Here is a 6,452-nt window from a genome sequence, read left to right as displayed (position 1 = left end):
CCTGTGTGAGTTACATTTCATTGATAATGAAATCAGCCTCCCGCATTTCCTCTGAGAATGAAGTAGCAATAAGCAGAAGCAGTCCCTCTCCTACTCCAAATTCACTGAAATTATGCAAAGAACTCATCACTTTGAAATGTGAAAGAAACTTCATGTCCTTCTCAGCAGGACAAACTCAATTAGACAGAAAAAATGGAACAGCTGCTTTTTCAAAGGGACAGATGACCTTATGGTGTAATTTTCACACTCGGTCAATCAAAGCTTGTGGTGTGATTCATTGACCATGAGAATGAAACTAGACAAGAGACATAGTTAAAAGGTCATTCTCTTCTATGGATATAAGAAGCTCAAGTAAAATATTAAAGAGCACATGGCCCTCTTTCAAGAGATGTTGGCAGTGCCTCCACCTGCAGTCAAACAAAAGAAGAGAAGAATGCAAACACTGCAATGATGCCCAAGAACCATGTACAGACTTTCAAGTTTTACCCATGCCCCTATGGTCAGTGGTGCAGATTTCCTAACCCTAAGCTTTTCTAGGGAGATTGGACCTGGCCAATGAAGCCAATGGGAATTTGTGTGTTGGTTACAATGGGCAGGCCTGTTGTGAAGGAGAATGGAAAACAGCTGAAAAGGGATGACAGCTACAGCTTATGGAAGCAGGTGTTGGGATTTAGCTTCAACTGTTACCATTTGCCTCATTTAAACCAATACTTCCAGCCCCAGGAACCTATAAATAAAATAAGGGAATGAAAGCCCCCATGGATAAATGTACAAATATAAGCCAGAAAGCTTTTTCAGTATATAATGGTGCCTCTTGCTGCTTTGCTGCAGGCAGCATGGCTGGCATGGGTAAGACCAGAACAGCCTTTTCCCCTGCAGCTTTGGGCCCAGGAAGGGGATTTCATCTCTCCTGAGCAGAAAGCACAAGGAGGCAGTGGTTTTGGGGACCATACATCCAAAGGACAAGGTGACCCCACTCATACCTTCTCACAATGTGGTGATGAACAGACCACTGTTGAGAAGGGGAAAGTCCTTAAAAACTGTGCTGGGGAGAGAGATTGCTAAGACAGTGATTTGAAAAGCAGAAGGAGATGTCCACTACACACTGAGAGCACCCGTGGCCTGGAGCTGAGAGACTACAGGGAGGGCTGGAGGAACATTTCACACAGGAGCATGAGGCATCACTGCCACCAGTGACCCTTTTGTGGGAGGAGTGCTGTGCTGTACCCTGGCAGCGTGGCATTAGCACACAGTTAGGTGCTGGCCACATTTTTGGTTATCTAATCAATGATGAAAAGCTGGCTGCCCTCTGCAACGCTGAGTAAACAGGTGGCTAACCCTGAGCAGAGCTGCTCAGTTCTTGTATTCACCTACAGGAAACACAGGGGCCAAGAGATCCTAATCCTTGGCTGCATTGTTGTCTCTTGTTTGCTTCTTTCTCCAGCCCGTGTTGGGTCACTGCTCTCAATGGGCTGTTGAGAAACCTCCCTCCACACCTTCCATCCTGTGCCCTATGAGTCCCTTTCATAACTTCCAGCCAGGCATCCAGAACACCTCTCATATTAACAAATCATCTGCTGGGCTGCAGAGAAGTTTAGACTGGAACCTTTTCTTTGTACAAAACCCATGAGTTTGGGTACACAAATACACTTAATGATTTTATCAAATTCTACTGGTTTAAAACTAATAACACCTGTCCCTCTAAATAGCCCTCAGCTTCTTTCATTTTCACATTTTTTTCAGAAAAAAAGTTCATTTCTGTAATAAAATGACATTTCATTAGCAAGCGTATAGTTAAAAATACAAAAATGATAGCTCAACCCCCAAATTTACTGCAGTTCTTTTCCAGCTTTTTGGAACTGTTTCCCAGCTGTACTGGTTATCTGTGCAGCTCTTCCTTCCCTTGCCCTAAGCAGCCTCTGGAAGTCCAGCATACAACATCTCTAACCAGGAAAGCAGACTGACTGCTCCTCCACAGTACTCCTGTATTACCTTCATTTGATTCATCTGGATTTACCCTTGTTTGACTCTCCTGCAAGTCTGTTGACTTTGACTGAATAGAGATTTACATCATTTCCTCATGGGAGTTTTGAAGGCTGATAACACACTGCACTGAGAGTGTTATTTCCCTATTTTATTTCCACAGCAGAATAAATCCAGATATACTCCTGTGTATTGCTGCACCTGATGTTTTTCCTATTCACTTTTGATTCAAGAAAAAATCACATCATAAAGGATGTACCTACAATTGTTACTGGGTTATGGTTAAAAAAGAAAGGACACCCAGATCCACATCTCCTTTTCTTAATCAAGCTATTTGACAAGAACTACCCACTCTGTACCATGCCAGGAAAAGGAAATTGAGTGTGTGTGTGGCTGGAGGCAGCAGCACAGCTATGACAGGCTGCAGTCTTAGTACAGAACTCATAACATTAACTCTCTTCTCTGCTCCTGACTGACCTAATACTCTGCATTATACATGGTGCTCATTATAACCCAGGTGAATGACAGAAGCTGGGATCAGCACACTCATGAGATGACCAAGATGCAGGCAGGTGAAATGATTTCTTGTTTGGTGAACCCAGATAATGGAGTAGCCATGGACCCCATGAATCTGGTGAATGACATCCAGTCATGTTTTATGTGGCCTTAGGTAGTGAAAATGAAGTTCCTGTGCTTGAAAGTCCTTTTGAAATGTCTCAAATAAATAACAGCAGGGACTGAGAAGCACTTCTGTGGGTGCACAAAGACATAAAGAGGAGTTTACCATTAGGATTTTTAGACTCTTGTTTTTCCCATTGGTACATCAGGAACAGAAAAATTAAACTCACAACCAGGGTGTCAAGATACTTTGTGCAAGAATGAAGAGGATTCACTCTGCATGAGGAACTGTAAGACCTCAAACACCCGAAAGTTTGGGCTGGTCTCTGATAAACTAACTTTCTACACCTCCCTCATCTCTAAATCTGTCATCACCAGCCTCTAAACACTGCAATTTTCCTCCTATGACCAGTCTTGACATTTTGCACCAGGAATCTGGTTTTTCGCTCCTGCCTTAAGAAAATTAACAAGTAGGAGTTAATCATATATTTTCAGGGGGAGAAAGGTTACCAAATTCATGAAGCACTGTTTTACACTGCTCCTGTGGGAGGTGAGCCCTAGCAACAAAAAGCACAGCAATTTTATAACACAGTGGTCATCATTAAGAGCCCCAGAACATGCACAACTGTACCTTTTCCTACCCTTTTCCCAAAGAGCTCAATGGATTTTTGTCATGCCAGATTCATGGTTCATTTATTTTCTGATGCAACCTACTTTCAGTGGAACCTAAGATATGTAAAATGCTGTACTAGCAATTTCTGCTGATAGCTCAGCTATCAGCACACACTGTTCCCTTTGCTCTCTCTTTTCCCTCTTCTCTCATGAACCATTCTTTAGTTGTTTTGCTTCATCTGCTCAATTCTACCTGTTAATAGTCTTTCTAATTTTTTGTGTTTATTTTTTCCCACTGTGCTGTTGCTTCATTTTGTCTCCTTCCTGCATGCAAAGTCCTTTTTTCTCTTTGCTGTTCTTGTCTGGGATCTATTTTTTCTTTTTTTTTACTTCTCCCTCCTTTCAACATATCTCTCCCTTTTTTATCCTGCTGCTCTTCCAGTATTTACTGTCAATCCCTGTTTTTCTTTCCCACTGAGCATGGAAAAGGAGGATTATCATGATGACTCTGTAGCCTTGCACAAACACCTGAAGGCCTGGTGAAAACCAGGATTTATGTCACAGCCTTGCAAACACAATGGCCCACAGTTCCTGCCCAGGGCATTTGCATTCCTTTTCCCTAGGGAAGGATTTCAAAGACTAGAAGGGAATTTGCCTCACACCAAATGGTCTCTTGAAAATCTCAGGCTAAGCACACAAAGGGCTGGATGGGTGACATGGACTGAGGTTGTGGAGCAAGGGATGGGAATTACTTGCTCATCTGCCCATCTGGTACTTTAAGGATGCAATAGCAAAGAGATAGGAACTGCATCAGATTTTTCCCCCCTATGAAAAATAAACCAATAAATTGAAGCAGCATTTGCAGTTAGCCTCACAATATATGCAACAGTCTGTTGCAGTCAGTTTTAAACAAGAAAAGAGCTACTTTTTCTCCATGTCTGTTCAGCTGGTGCTTTAATTTTGGGTGATCCTAAAATACCTGCCTTGCAGGGTTAGGCAGTGCTGGTGTGACTCCTGTGCAACTCTCCAGACACTTGGGTCCTTAGCTCTGGATTTGTCTTGGAAGTGCTGGATGTGGCCAAAAGACGCTCTGGTCAATTAACAGCTGTTCCTGACAACTCTCCAGAAGTCTGCAAAAAAATTATGTCCCTTCAGAAGGGTGCCAAAGCCACACAGGGAGTAGCCCCTGAGTAGCCTCTGAGTAGCTCTGTCAGGTATTTTGCAGCCTGGAAATCTGAGCAGTGATTTGCATTTCTCTTCTAGTGCATTTTTGTTAATGAGACATTTTAGTTTCTGGTGTGATTCCCTAAAAATAAAAAGCTATGGGCTGACTGTGTCCAACTACAAGGCTGTGATGCTTGGTCTCTCTGAGTGTCATTTCAGCACAGTGGGGCTGCCTTTGAACTCCCCCCTGGCTTTCCTTTCTGCTAACACAAACAGTAAGGGGGCAGACCTGCGCGGCTGAATCATACTTGTGTGTTTTCCAGGCAGCTCCTGAATCCCAGAGCCTGTTCAGAAAAGAAATGTCAGGCACAGCAGGATTCAGTCTGGCATGTGGGTGGATTTACTCAGGCATGGAAATGAAATCTGGGCCCAGGAAGCAGTGCTTGATGGCAGTGGGATGGGGCTCAGCCTGCAGCTGGAGCTGCAGTTTAACCAGCTGGGGTGGCACAGCATTGAAGGAAAGCCATGGTACTCCCTATCCTGGCTTTTTTTTTTATTTTGCAACAGCTGCACTGGGTATTCTGATGGCCTGACTTCAAGACTTCACAAAATTAAAGAGGGAGAAAGTAATAACTGAATTCACATCTAAAATATTTTAAAGGTGCAAAATAAATTAGTTTCTCAGAATTTATTTTTACTGCCATCAAAGTAGGAAGAAATTGTGTTTGTATATCTGAATTTTGAAATGTATATAGGCACTCTGGTCCTTGATATTTTGCTATTTATTTTTAATAATTCAAGCAAATGAGAAAAGGACAGCATCTGTCAAGCATGCAAGCACCTTTTGAACGTGTTCCATACACCTGCTGGAAAAAGACAAGCAGTTTCTCCCCACTCTGGAGCCCAGAAGGGAAATACAGGAGTAGGTTAAATCTGAACAGCCCATAATGTGCACCTATCCTCATACTTCTCTCTCTGCCCAGACAGAGGAAAAGGCAATACATGGGTTTTAGAATTTAGCCAGAGATTGCTATTACACCAGCACTGTTTCCCTCAGATAAATGAAGAGAAAGGAACAAAAGGGCACGTAGCCAAGGAGAGGGGAACTCAGGACTACCAGCCCCAGCTCCTTCCCAGGGGCTCTTCAGCCGGAGCAGTTATTCACAAATCTTGCAAATGTTTCTCCAGGAACCTCACAAGCAAATGTGATGTGCACTTCTAAAAACAAGAGTCAAAAATGTACTGGTTTGTATAAAGACCTATCTGTGCTTCTTCCTCGTTTGACAGCGCATCTCTCTGCATCATTTCCTGTTACATGTAATTTTTGTCATGACAAAACTCTTCTGAACTGATGCTGTGCTCTTTTTTATGCTCTCACTGATGGGCCAAGACTGGATATGGATCTTAGATGTAAGTGTTTCAATAAGAAACATTGCCATGGACATCAGAGATTACAAAGGGATATAAAATTTCTTGAGTAAGTTTTCATCTTTAGGCAGGTGCTATGTAGGCAAACACTGGCAAAACACTGTAAGGCAAACGAGAGCAGTATGAATCAGCAGCAGCCATTTTATAGACTACAGCCTAGATAAAATTGTTCCTAGACTATTACCTACACCCACCTGAATGAATTACTGTGCACAGCATTGATAATATCTTGGAACACATCGAAAGCAATGTTGACTTTGTAGCATTAACTGGTCAACACGGCAACAGGAAAAAAAGTCTTGTGAGTGAAAAAGCAAAGGTCATTTGGTAGTCTGTCTCCTTTTCCCTTTCATGTTATCTGTGGCCTTCCCAAAATACTTAATGCTGTAATTTGGTCTGGAAGAGTTCCTTTCTTCCCAGGTCTCTCACAGCATCATTATAAGCAAGAGAATCATTGCCAGCTTCCTGCAGTTCCCCTGGGCTCTGTTACCAGGTCCATGTCCTCAGTGTCTGACCCTGCTGTCCACAAGAACCTTGGTGTACAAGGGTGAGCAGTGCTGTGTCAGCTCTTTGGATTTCAGCAGCATCCATTCTGCATGTGATTCAGAACCACAGTCTACCCACATATATCTCCCTATATAACCATG

Source organism: Geospiza fortis, unplaced genomic scaffold, assembly GCF_000277835.1.
Source record: "Geospiza fortis unplaced genomic scaffold, GeoFor_1.0 scaffold166, whole genome shotgun sequence".
NCBI classification, from domain to species: Eukaryota; Metazoa; Chordata; class Aves; order Passeriformes; family Thraupidae; genus Geospiza; species Geospiza fortis.
The sequence above is the reverse complement of the archived record's forward strand: the minus strand, read 5'-3'. Positions refer to the sequence as shown.